This window comes from Euprymna scolopes, chromosome 18 (genome assembly GCF_053919585.1).
Source record: "Euprymna scolopes isolate OS-2025 chromosome 18, ASM5391958v1, whole genome shotgun sequence".
NCBI lineage: Eukaryota > Metazoa > Mollusca > Cephalopoda > Sepiida > Sepiolidae > Euprymna > Euprymna scolopes.
The window spans coordinates 102141551-102156369 of NC_136499.1; positions in this window are offsets into that span (position 1 = coordinate 102141551).

Consider the following 14819-nt stretch of genomic DNA (forward strand, 5'->3'; position numbering starts at 1 on the left):
TTCTTTTTTTATTTTAATTAAATTTGATTTAAAAATAAAAAAAATCAATGTGCTAATCATCCACGTCATCCAATGTACCACGATTTTCTTTTGCTGTTGCGGCAATGAGATATACACATATATATGTTAAAAGAAAAAACAACCCACAAACTTAGCCTGATCTCATTATAAATTTATTTCAACCCGAATAAGAGCCAACTACTTACTAAAACAAAACCAACTTGCCTCTTCCCTTGAGGCCTGCATTCACAAATATCTGTGGCTTTAGAAGTAATCTAGATGATGTTGAATATTTTTTACTAGTAAACTCCCCGGATATCTTAGTATAAAGTGAAACTAACGTGCACCCCTCTAACTGCTTTAACATGACAGGATACCTTCCTCTGTCGTAAGGACTCTGGCAAATATATGCACGGACTTGGAGTCTATATACGTAACACGCTCCCCTTGACTAAAGAGCTTTTTTTTTTCATTACATTTTCACCCCAAACAAGGCACATTGCCACTTTGATGTAGGGGGCTACTATCAGGGACATAATCTACAAGGGTACTATGTAGGGAGTTGGGCAGCAAGATGTCGGTTCACGTTACACTTGAAGTTCTGCATGTCAGTACAGTTGGAGAAGCAGAAACCCGGAAGGGAATTCCAAAGTCTAGCGGTTCTGGGGAAGAAACTACTGGAGTAGAAGGCTCTCTTACATCTAGGGATCTTTACTGTGAAGGGGTGGGATTTATCTGCTTGTCGGGTTTGTCTAGAACCTGATGATCAGATCTTCATCTGCTTTAGACTAGCCTTTCAACATTGCATTAGTTACTTGTATTTTCTCTGTCGTTCTCCCAATGTCTTTTGGGTGTTGTGTGTGTGTGTGTGTGTGTGTGTGTGTGTGTCTGGGTGTGTGTGTGGATCTTGATTTTCTGTATAATCTTTTGATATTTTCACTTAGGTGTTTATCTGCTATTTAAATAAAAATTTATAATTGCCTGATATAGCCCTTATAAACATTTCTTTAATTTGATTATATTTGCCTCCTTGTAGCATACAACCCTGGTTTACTGCATAATATTTTTTTTGGTTTCCTTATTTTGGTCTTATTATAAGGTTGCTATTTATATTTGACTAGTCTGGGTGCCCGGCATTGCCCGGGTGTCTAGAGCTGTGTGTTGAGCAAAGAAAAAGTGGTAATAGGCAGGCAGGATCGAACCCGTACCGCAAAGGAGGAAAAAAATGTGTAAAAAAAAAAAAAAAAAAAAAAACGAGACGTCTTTGCCGTTGCGTCCATCGCCAAACCGGAAATGGCGAAGGTTTAAATTAAGGCTATACAATCGAAAAGAGGGGATGACTTTCGAAAATATCGGCTAAAAAATCGACCCATCCTTGTAGAAAAGTGCCCAGTTGAGAGTGAAGGAATTAATGTTTTTAACCAATTTTTCAATATTTGTCGTCCGAAGGGTGGAGCTTCAAACAATATAGATCTCGTGAAAATCTGTTGCCTCTGTCGAAAGTTTTAGGCAGACATACATACATACAAACATACATTTAAACAGAGGAGTGAGATTTATATTATAGATTACAGCGTAGACTTAATCTCAGAAATTATTTAACTGAAAATAAAATAAAACTTTTAAAAAATTAAGAGAATTTTTATATTTGTTTAAGGATGCCAGAGAGAAAGACCGAGAGAGAGAGAGAGAGAGAGAGGAGAGGGTTTAATGTAAAAACTGTTACACACTTTAACCTCTGCTACTTTTTTTTTTTTATATAGCCCGGTCAACGCCAGGTAACCCAGCTAGTCTTAAGTAAATTATTAATAATTGAAGGGAAAATTCTGGGTTTAGTTTCATTTCTTTTTTTTTTTTTTACTCATGTTCTCACCCTTATAAAGCATATCGCCACTCAGACGTAAGGGCTACTATTTGGGACCATATCTAGGAAAGATTATTTGTTTATGTTACATTTAAACTTCTGCATATCAGTACAGCCAGGGAAGCAGGCAGCAGGACGGGAATTCCAAAGTCTAGCTGTTCGAGGGAAGAAACCATTAGAATAGAAAGCTTTCTGGCATTTAGGGACAACAACAGTGAAGGGGTGAGATCTTATTGATTTGTCGTTACAAATATCTTTGCTCAGAGTACGACTGTATGATTGAAAATAAAAATCCAAGAAGATTTCAACTCAGCAGACCCGATTCGATAATCTGTAATACCAATCATACCCTCACACTTACACTGATTTCTTCATTTTATTAATTAAAATCAATTTATTTTACGGATTTCATTTAAGATTTATCCACTAAATTATTTATTATATGTATTAAAATAAAAACAAATAACTAGAAATCATAAATATTTGTCATGGTATTGCTAGCCTGTCTCTGCTCTATCATTATTTTTATGGCAACTGCTCGTCTGAGCTCCAATCTATGGTATGCCCTTGCTAAACTTCCACGAAAAACACTAGTCTAGCTGAAACCATCATCAAATGTCTGTGCTTAAACCTAAACGTGAAGCCCATGAACAAAGCTTTTTTCTTAGAACTGCTCGCCTGTAGAACTGTTCTGTTTGCTTGTTTTCCAGCTGACTGCAATATGGTTGTCTTTAAGTTCAAAACAAGTTCTTGATGAGCTGAACGGTGGGGGAGGAAATGTAAATGAAGTTTTATCTACCTCCTACTCTTTCCCTACCTTTTCATCTTCTACACCTCACACCATTCCCACCACCACCCCATCCTCGCTTTACACCTTCCATTGTGTAAACACTTTGTATTCTGTTCAATAAAGCTTATTTACGCCGAATGATTAAGGCCGTATGAATCGACCAAAATTACTTTAGTTTCGCTTTAATGAGGTACGTGTGTTCTTGTTTTTAACTAGTCTGTTGTCACGTTTATCCACTATTCCACATTTATATGTAAAGGGTTAATGGGAGAGAACCCCAGTAGAGTGTTCGATCATTAAGAGAAATCAGAAAATAGAGTATAATACTTATTTATATATATATATATATATATATATATATAGTGTGTGTGTGCATGTTATCAAAGATCAGAACTACATCGATACTGTCGGTTTCAAATTCAAACAACAACGATTAACTATAAGTCTCCTATGCCAAACTCTTTAGCCTCTTTGGATTTGAAACCGACGGTACCGATGTTCTGATCTACTGTAACACACACAGAAAGAAAAAGGAAAAAAAATGGCAATATAAAGATATATTCTAATGCATGTAAATTTAATGGTTCATTCAATAAGGAGATTACATCAATTAGGAGTATGGCGTACATATGCTTCTTATCAGAAATTTATATGTATTAGTCTATATCTTTGTATTGTTTTTCCTTCGGTATATAAGCTCCACCTCAAATGTTGAGCTTTGCATTATCCTGATAAGTATCCTTTTTAAAGAATTTCTCTAGTTCTTCTTGTGGTTCCCTTCATATATATATATATATAGATATATATATATATATTTAGCAAAAATGGTAATTAGTAAAAACCTGAAGAGAGTGCTCAATACTATTGTAGAGCAAATATACATATATTTATGACTGTTTTATCTGCTTAGTTACACATGTTTTCATTATCGAATCGTATCAACGATCCGATAACTTCAGACTTTCCAGAAAAAAAAATACATATGCATATATATATATATATATGTATGTATGTATGTATGTATGTATGTTTAAGCACGTCTGATTGAGCATGAAAGAGTCCTTTCCCCCCTCCCCCCGATTTTGTTGGATATCTTTTCAATTCGTCGAGCGGTGTCTTTTTTATTTCGGCTGCCATGTTGTATATTATGGCGCCCAAAAGTTGTTGTTCAGTCATATTCTTCTCAAACGCTTTCTATCAGTACATCTGATCGTTGTCAGGAGCGAGTGTTGTTGTTTTTTGTTGAGGCTTGGTATATTTATAGTTAGTTCATTTATTTATTTTGTTTTTAATAATAAATAAAAAAAAAACAACTACAACAATCGCTTCTGACTACAATCGGATGCACCGATAGAAAGCGCTCGAGAAGAATATGGCTGAACAACAACTGCCATAATATACAACATGGCAGCCGAAATAAAAAAGGCTGCTTGGCAAATTGAACAGATATCCAACAAATTCCGATTTAGTTTGTTGGATAACGCGATGGTTGTAGGTTCAATCCCTAGTTAGGGGAAGGTGCTGGTCTAGCCACACTGATGAGCTGTGATACAGCGAAATAGTACTCAATGTGGATGAATATATATATATATATATATATATATATATATATATATATAGAGAGAGAGAGAGAGAGCAAATAATTATGTTAGCCCCTTTAAGAAACTCGTTTCTTATCGTTGAGCACTTTCAGTTGAATTAAATTCAATTTAGCTCTTATGCGCAGATCATCCATCGTATTATAATTAGATCACTCTGACAGACGTTAAAAAACATTTACAAAATAAATATTTTAATTTCAACAGTATTTCTCACGGTTAACAGTAGCCGAATAGATTAGATCCTTACTAATGAAGTCAGAGATTTCATGGCAAGTGCTCGTCTGAGCTCCAATCTATGATCCCTCCCTCGCCAAACCTTCACGAGAAACACTCGTCTAGATGAAAACACTATCAATGATTTCCCCTACTCTTTGTCTGTGCCTAAACCTAAACGTAGATCCATGAACAAAGTTTCCTTCTTAGAACTGCACGCCTGTGGAACTGTCTTCCGTTTTCCTGCTTTCCAGCTGACTACAATATGATTGTCTTCAAGTCCAACGTAAACAAGCTCTTGATGAGCCGTTCCACTTAAGTTAAATTTACCAAATTTCCATTACTAACGATTATTATATTATCCAATTGACTACTGTACACTCTTTTACCCTTATCCTCGAGTGGCCTCTGGACTTTGACAAGTGGCGATGCCTATGTAAAAAAAAAAAAAAAAAATTGTAAATCGTGTCAATAGAAAACATAAACCAAAGTCGAAGATTTAAAACAAGAGTAAAATATGTTTTATTTACATATTTTTTTTTTAAAAAGTTGCGATTCTATCATGATTTTCCATCCCGGGTTACAGGTAATTTATCTTATCAAGTGTAAGCGTTCTTCAGACAATTGTTTTAAAAGTGGTTATTCGACAAATTATATCCTAAATCAGTGGTACCCAACCATAGTGCCGTGGCACACCAATGTACCACAGAATTATTACTGGTGTGTTGCAAAGAGGTTATAGATGGAAGTTATGAGTGGAAAACCTATAATTATAGCTGGAGTTGTTTGTATTAATAAATATTAGCGTTCGGACGAATAATCGGAATCTAAAAAATATTTAGGGTATCAGAATCAGAAAAATTTGAACCTAATTTCCGATTTCAAAAATGGTCCTTTAAATTTTCTTTTCTTTTTTTGTTTAAAATGTAATTTTCCATTGCTTTTCCATGTAATAAGTTTTTTTTTTGTACATTAATTTTTTTTTTAAACTATTATTTAAAATGTAAATTTCTATGTAATAATTAATTACACCTTTGACTTAATGACGTAGTGACGAATGAAGTTAAAAAAAACAAAATCTTAAATAAAATGTTAAGAAATGAAAGGGGGGGGTGACATGGATTCAGTTACAATGAAAACACTTGATAAAATGATAAATATTTGTTGTTCTTGCAGTACGAATAAAATTCAAATTTATATATCATAAAAATGAATTTACGAAAAAATGGGATCGAAAAGAATGGCACAGATAAAATAGCACAAGTGAACAGATAGGAGAAAAAAATGGCACCCTTGAAAAACGTAGATGAAAATCTCACAATGAGTTTATAAAATTATTATTTTCACTCAATTATAAGAAAAAGATTAAAGAAAAAATACAAAGATCTGTTTGTGTAATGTATGCCCTCCCACCACAAGTAGAAAGTAAATCTTGGGTTTACTCTCAGCAGCCACATAACTCTTGCTTATCTTATTTTGTCCTTTAGTCCTCACATTCCAGGAGTGATGTTTATGACAAAGGGGGGAGTATTGCTGTTTTCTAATCGTCTAATGTACACTTTCCATAGATTTATAATTTTGCAAAAATCTTTGCACATATTACATAGGATTTTATGGTAATCCAAGAATTAAAAAAAAAAATCAAAGAAGAAAAAAACAACAGCTCTATAACCTAAACATTTATAAATTTAAAAAGAATCAGAATCGGGAATTTAGAAGAGAATCGATAATTCCTATTCTAGTAGCGTTTTTTTCCAAGGAGTGCAAGGTTGCGAAACTCTTCCTACTTACTATTTTCTTTCTTCCTATATAGCTTGGTCTTTTCAAGACGAAGGTCAATAGGCATCTCGGCCCTGTCGGTGGGCATTAGAATACGCCGACTGCCCCCCTGCAGAGGGTAAAAGTCCCTCAATGGGGTCCTGGATATGACCTTAAACTATATCCAGTGGTGAGGCCCCAGCTTGTGGGCTTTGGGGAGTGTGGAGCCACCCTTTAATTACCATTGCTCCCAGGTCCACTCTGACCCGGAGTGGTAGTACCTGTTAGGGTCCCAACTATGGGTTAAATAGAAACAGACGTGAAAACAACAAATATATTCTAATAAAAAAATTTTCTTCCGAATCTTTGGATTCGGCATTAGATAACCCGAAAAGGGTTGATATGCCGTAAAAAAAAAAAAAAAAAACAACCAACCAACAAATAGGCATCTCCTGTCTTTGCAATAATCAGCTTTCGTTCTTGTTAGCTCCTTACATCAAGTGGTTTCATGCCTTGTCTCAAGCAATTTCCATTAAAACAAGCCAAAAACTATATGGTCCCCCGACTGATGCCTTGAATTTTAGGAGAAAAATTAAAATTAGCCGCAAAAGGTGCGTTTTTCACCCCTAAAACATCCTGGGGCTCACACCTTAAAATTCCCCCTTGGTCAAATATTATGTTTCCAGATGTATATTCATGCTAAATTTTGCTTTTGGATAATTTTCAGCAAAATCTAATGTTTGGAAAAAATTCTATGTCCTGAAAAGTGCTAGTTTTGGCCATTTTGACCCCTTCTGACCTCATAGGGACGCAATCATAATTTTTATCAAAAATCTTAGAATGTTACATTTCCTTCCTTAGGTAGTTGTAATTTCATGCAAAATTTCAGAAAAATGTAATTTTATTGAGATTTTGGTAATGAATGAACGAGAATGAGTTCCAAGGTTCAAATCCGACTAAATCGGTGGACCAAAAAGAGAAACTGTATTGAAATAGAAGAAAATATTGGAATCGTCCCATCACTAATATTCACACATTATTACTTAATATAAGTGCTTAAACATTCAAAAGAGAAAATAAAATGTATAATAAATCGTTCGTTCTTTAATTAAATATTTTAAATCTTGCAATAATAATGAATACTAGTAAGCATTGTTATGCATTATATCATCTGGTTTATAATTTAAAAAAAAAAAAAAAAAACGCCTTCAAATTCTTACTGTAATTCTCAACTTCTTATGTGAATAATGGTTTCTTGGCTAAACAATATGGAAAAGTTTTTAAATCATGGAAAACTTGAGTTTGTATGCAAAACGCAATAAACGCCATTTTGAAAACTGCAAAGTTGTGATTTAAAAAAAAAAAAAAAGGTTTCACTTTAAAAAATCTAATATACCCCAAAATTAGCTTTTACTTAATTTGATATTATCGCTGTAATTGTTCTTTGCTTTTAATTGAAGTCTAGATTTGATATAATCGCCCTTTCATTGTTTAGTATCCTAAAGAAATTGGATTTATCATTTATTGCATTTGAACTTGTTATTTAATAACATTAAAAAAGAATGCCAAGATCAAAGTGTAGTATCTGCTACACTTCAATTTTTTGTTCTTGGTTAGTGGGGGAGAAATCCTTCACGACGGAGAAAAATTTATTTTTGTTCCTTCCTCCCACATTGAAAACCGACCTTGGTGTCTAACTCTGCCCTCGTGGAGAAGCAAGTAAATAGTAACATTAAAAAAAGAGTGAAGAGTATGTCTTTGTATAGCAGCAATAGTAAAATGATATCAAGCACAACTGTTCCACTGATATCCAATATTAGTATTCTATTTCCGGTACTTAATGCTTTATAAGAATTTAAAAAGGTTTTCCAATATGATCTTGATTTTTTTATGATTTTATTGCAATTTGTTTATTTTGTATTTATTTATTATTTTATTTATTTTTTTTTTTTGTGGTAGGTGTATCATGAAAGTTTAAAGAATTCAGTAATGTGCTACCATATAAAAAGAGGTTGGGAAGCACTGGTCTACAGCAAGGCAAAAGGTTTCAAACGGGTGGGGGAAGAAAGACATATTGCTGACTTTTTAGGAGTTACAAAAAAAAAAAAAAAAAAAAGACCTGAACGTGTTTTATATTGTTTTGCTTATTAGTTTTGCTTTTTAGTGAAACTGGTTCTTTTAATCATTTTCTAAAAAAACAAAAAAAAAAAAAAAAAAAAAATCTATTTTCACACATTTCTATTTTTACTTTAAAATTTTTCCTGAATATTTTTACAAGAGCTCTGCCAACCAGAATCTTTTCCTTCCCCCAAGTCTTTGGTGGGCTGAATCTGGCCCACAGGCTGTAGTTTTAAGACTCCTGCTTCATAGTATAAGCGCTGATTATAGTCAAGATTGCCTGCTCTTTATGACTTCCTGTTTCTGTTGACCATTTGGCTGGATAATTAGACATGGTCAAGCAAAAAAGAAACCCATTCTTAAAGAAATGGGGGAAGATGCTATTATCTGGGGGGAAGGTAATCATTAATCCAAAAGAACCATATCTTGCTTATCAATGTCGTCTGTCTACAAAGAAGTTAAAAAGAGCAGACAATTATGGCGTAACCCTTTTTCAAAATGAAAACTTATGTTTGCTATTATTGGGTTCCATCGGTTGAATCTCCAGTGCATCCACAAAACAAACTATCGATGGCTGATCAAATTAATGTAGTGTTTGACTTGTGATAAAATACATAGAATGTGTATAATATTTTAAAATCATAAATTGACCAGAAAGCTCAACTGCCAGGGTAAGAGTTTAACATATTTATACATTAGAACTGATGCATATTTATTCCCGACACATAAATTTGTAATTTTATAGCCACTTACAGGACATCACTGCATAACAAGAAACCAGTGCTCTGCCCATCATATCAAGTATGTAACCGAGCGAGAGAGAGAGAGAGAGAGAGATAAAAAGGAACAAACTAAATTATGTGTTCATCAACGTTTTGTCTTTATTTCAAAACTTCCTCTGAAAGACGAAACGTTAATGAACACATAATTCAGTTTGTTCCTTTTTATTTCTCTATTTTGTCCGTATACTATTTCCATTATTCTCATTTAATATATATATATATATATATATATATTAAATATATATGGCGATTAAGCTACACTGAATATTCAGCGTTTCATCCACTCTAGGATTCTTCAGGCTTATGCGCATAAGCCTGAAGAATCCTATAGTGGATGAAACGCCGAATATTCAGTGTAGCTTAATCGCCATATATATTTTATAACTTACTAACTAGCTCTACCTACGTATTGAGCACTTTTGAAGTAAATACTTAAAGTTTACGCATAAATCTATACTTTCGTATATCAATTTTATGTGAGTAAATGAACTAGTTATATATATATTAGTGATGAGATGATTCCAATATTGTTCTTGATTCTAATACAATTACCAATTCCATACTAAATTCCCGATTTGGATACTATTACCGATTCCGATTCTTTATAAATCTTTAAATATTTACCCATAAAATCATTATCCCCCCACCCACCCCATATTACCGTAAAAACACACGTTAAATGTGCATATATTTTCTTAAACGTGAAAAACATATTGTGAGGTGGGTGGGGGTGAGCTAGAGATTTTAGTTTTACTGGTAATTTAAAATCCATAGATATTTACTATTTTATTATTGGTACTAGCAATGGTAAATTAAATTAAAAAAAAAAAAAAAAAATGGCACAAATTTTTCCTATTCATTATTCCGATTACTCGTCCAAACACTCACCCTCTCTCTCTCTCTATATATATATATATATATAGGGTTAGTCACGGGAAACGGAGATATTTTTAAGGAAAACAAAACTTTGTTGAATATTTCAAGACTTATTTAAAGATTACCTTCCTCATTCCCTATCCCTTACTCAAGGAGAGCAAGGAGCATTCTAAAAACATCCGTTTCCCTTGACTCACCCTGTGTGTGTGAGTGTGTATACATATGTATGTATAGAGAGAGTGGATGATCCACAAGTAGGTAGGCACCATATAAACTTAGTCAATGCATTATTTAGATTATTGCACTTATGTTCATATAATATTGCAATTGCCGTTATTTTACTTGATTCTGCACATTTTTTTTTTTTTTTTTTAAATAATTCAGAAAATGGCAACTAATTTAACCATTAATAAAATTTTTTTTAAAAAATGGGTGTTAAAGAAGTATCGAAAATATCAAAATACTGAAACCGTCAGAACAAATCGAGTTGAAACATCTAGTACTCTGGTCCTAAAATGACAGACTGTTTACCACATTCGAACAAATTTAATGTGACTAATTCAATCCATAAGTACAGCACAATCACATTGACACACCAGTTCTCGCCAGATCACCGAAGTTAATCAACGTTGAGCCTGGCCAATACCAGATGGGTGACCATTTGGGAAGGCTAGGCGTTGTATGTACCTTCTGGGAAGGTTGGGTGTGGGGCCAGCACCCTCACCCTGTAAAAAAAACAAAAAAACTCCTTGCTACAAAAACATCTACAAAAGTTGTAGATGGCCTATGCTGCTCAAGGCTATGGACTCAATCCAAAATGCTCAAAAAAAACTTATCGGCCCAAAACTATCTATGCGGAGGATAATGAACAACTGGTTGCCGAAACATTTGTCCAGAATCCAAAAAAGTTCACCAAAAGAGCTTCTTTGGAATTGGGCATATCACAAACCTTAATCAGGCGAATTGAAAACCAAAGAAGTGTGGGTTATTTGAAAAATTACATAAGAGATGCATTTCAAGAATTTAATAACCAGGCAGACTTGTGCAAATTTGTTGTCGAAGCGTAAGAGACAGACTTAAAAGTTGTGTAAATCATGATGGAAGCCAGTTGACCATCTGCGTTTTTTTTTAATTTTTTTTTTTTCATAATAATATTAAATTTTCATTAATTATATAATGTTAGATCACATAGGTGTAAGCATATGAATCTTAAAATAAATGTTATAATTTACTGTCCACCTACTTTTGGTTCAGTGTGTGTGTGTGTGTATGTATATAAGTGAACATGTCTGTGTACATTTTCCTACGCAATAACTGTCAATTTTCAGTCTACAGACTCGAAATTTGATATACAGAGTACTGAGATTTGGGAAAATCTTTGTAATCCATTTTCGGCCAGAAATTTGGCTGTTAAGGGGTCAAAGTCCAACGATTTGACCTTTGAGAACTCTACCAAACTCCGACAATTTTGGGTCTAAACACTTTAAATTTTAGATATAGGTTCGTTGGACATGGATCTAACTTAATAACTTGATTTGAGCCCAAAACAATAAATGTTAAGGGGTCATAATAGGGGGGTCAACGTTAAAAAAATTGACCGTTTTTTTTTGTTTTTTTCTTTTGCTCAACATACACCTCCAAACACCCGAGCAACGCTGGGCTGAAATGCTAGTGTATATATATATATATATATATATAAATATAGTCATCCACATACAGTACTGTTTCGCTGTTTCACAGCTCATCAGTGCGGCTAGACAGGCAACTACCTCAAGCCATGATTGAAACCCGACCGTTTGTACGGCAGTCAAGGCTCCTAACCATTACGCTATATATATATAAACTAAGAATTTATTTATTAAATTGCAATATTGTTCACATACCAATTAAACTAAAGTCAATATTAATTGATAGTTAATTAAGCTCAACGATTATCAGTATTGATAATCGAGCATATATATTATAAATCCGTAACAACCAAGACAACCATATGTCACATGTGTTTTATAAAACGATGTATCTCTTTGGAGTTAAAATTGTTGCATAACCATTCGGACAAGCTTCAACAGTATATCGCTTAAAGATATTCCAAAATGGCTAATCTTCAGACACAAAACTGAAATGTAATACATATGCAATAATAAGCACACACCTCTCTGTCCTTCATTTTTTCTGTTTCTGTTGTTCTGATTTTCTGTAAGAAAAAATGAAGGGCGGAGAGGTGTGTTTTGCTGCTTGTTAATAACAAATGGTGTGTGCTTTTATATATGTACTAGCGGGGGTACCCGGCGTTGCCCGGGTGTTCGGAGGGGGGGGGGGTATGTAGGAGAGGATGACCTCGCTTTAATATTATAAAAAAAAAAAAAAAAAAAAAAAAAACGCGATGTTAAGAAAAATTGGAAAAACCAATACAAAGCAAAACAGCGAACAAACGTAAAAACAAAACGTAAAAAAGGAAAAAAGGTTTAGGTAGGAAGACAGGCTCGAACCTGAAACATCGAGGCTAAGGCAGAAAAAAAAAATACCCGACACGTTACCCCTACACCAAAGAGACATACATTTAACAAGAGATAAAATTAAACCTTTAAAAACACTTGCAGGTGATTGAAACTAACGCGAACGTTTTCTACGTCAAAAATGACGTCATTGCCGTAGTAGCAGGAGCAGAGAAAATGAAGGAGCGATTTTCTCGGCACCCCTCCCTGTACAAAACTGATGATTTTAGAGTGGAGGAATTAATGTTTTTTTGGCTAATTTTTCGATATTTGTCGGGCGAAGGGTGGAACTTTAAAATGATTCCTATCTGACGAAAATCCGTGACCCGTGTCGGAAGTTTTTGCGAGACATACAAACATATACACATTTTCACTTTTATATATAGAGAAGATTACATTTCAATTTTGTGTCTGAAGACTAGACATTTGGGAATATCTTTAAACGATATACAGTTGAAGCTTGTCCAAATTATTATAAAACAATTTTAACCCCAAAGAGATAATGAGTATAATAAAGCACATGTGATACATGGTTGTCTTGGTTATTGTGAATATATATATATATATATATATATATATAAAACTTTGTCTTCTGTTCAATAAAGCTTATTTACACCAAATAATTGAGGTCGTATGAATCGAATATCTTGGTTTTGCTTTAATGATGGGCTTGTGTACTTATTTTTACTAGTTTATTGCCATGTATATCCACTATTTCACATTTATATGTAAAAGGTTAGTGGCGTATCTAGGGTATGGCAGGCATGGCCCGTGCCATGGGCGCCACTCTGACATGGGCGCAAAAATTGCATGACAAAAATTAAAATTTGAACATATGCGTAATTACTGGAGCGAGTTTTTCTGCATAATTCCGATATATTCAAACCGGAATAAACGGAAGGCCACCACCTTCAATTTCTTTATAATAAAAATAAATGAAGTATGTTGTAGTCCTTTCTTTTTGGATAATTTAGAATTCTATTTCTTAAAGCAAGAATAACCATATACTTACTTTATTAAAACATTCATTTCATGGTTTATCTTTCGTTAAAATTGTGCCTGTATTATAATATTATGTAGGTTAGGTATATCTAAGGTATAAATTATTAAGAAGGGGCGCACATTCAAACTTTGCCATGGGCGCCATTTTACATAGGTACGCCACTGGTAAAAGGTTAGTGGGAGAGAACCCCAGCAGAGTGTTCGATCATTAGGATGAATTAGAAAATAAGAGCATAATCCTCATTTATTTATATACGTGTTACAGAAGATCAGAACAACATCAGTACCGTCGATTTCGAATCCAAACAACAACGACCACTTATTGGTCTCCTATGTCGAACAACTCTCTTCAGCCTCTATGTCTTGGATTTGAAATTGAAAATACAGATGTTCTGATCTTGTGTAACATACATACATTCATACATACGAGGTGGGAGAAAACAACAAAAACTCCGACACACTTTTAGGGTTTAATATATAAAAATGAGAATAAATATTTAAAAAAAAAAAGAGAAAAAAAAAAGAAAGTATTTTTACTCTCCAAATGTACATATGCTGCCATTTTGTTTTAAGAATTACACGCTGATATCCTAATTTGCAAATCTTAGATATGGTATCTTGCTATAACGCTGAATCTAGCTCTATTCCAGTGATTTCTTATTCTAAATACATGATCCTTCATTATAGAAACTGTCTAATATTTAAGACTTAAGCTTAAGGGTTGTTAAGAAGAAATTGAAATTTCAGGGAATCCTGCTTAATTGGTGTTTTAATGATCATGGATAAAATTTAACGCAAATCTGAAATATTTGAATTTTCAAAATTTGTTCACAATGTCTTCAAATATTTATTTCAATTCATATTACCTGAGCATATTAGACCGCGAAGTTTGAATGCTGGACTCACAGGTCTATTAATCATGGTTAGGAACGTTTCTTATAATTGTTGAAGGAAATCATGATGTTATTTATAGAAAAAAGGATTGCTAAGAAGAAACTGAAACTTAAGAAATCTTGCTTCATTAGTTTCTAATAACTAGATCAAATTTAATGCAAATCTGAAATATTTTAGCATTTAAAATACCATTTTGGTCCTTTTCGTTTTGAAATTTAAACGCATTAAATGGTTGCCGTTATTGTCCACAGATTGCAGAATACGTTCGCGAAAGTTATTCCTGACTCTACAAATCATGGTTCGAACAACAAAGCAAAATGGTGTTATATGTACATTTGAAAAATACCCTTTCCATTATTTATTCGGTGATTTTAATTAACTCAGCAAATGTCTCAGCACATTTCGCTTCCCACTTCTTATGCAGAG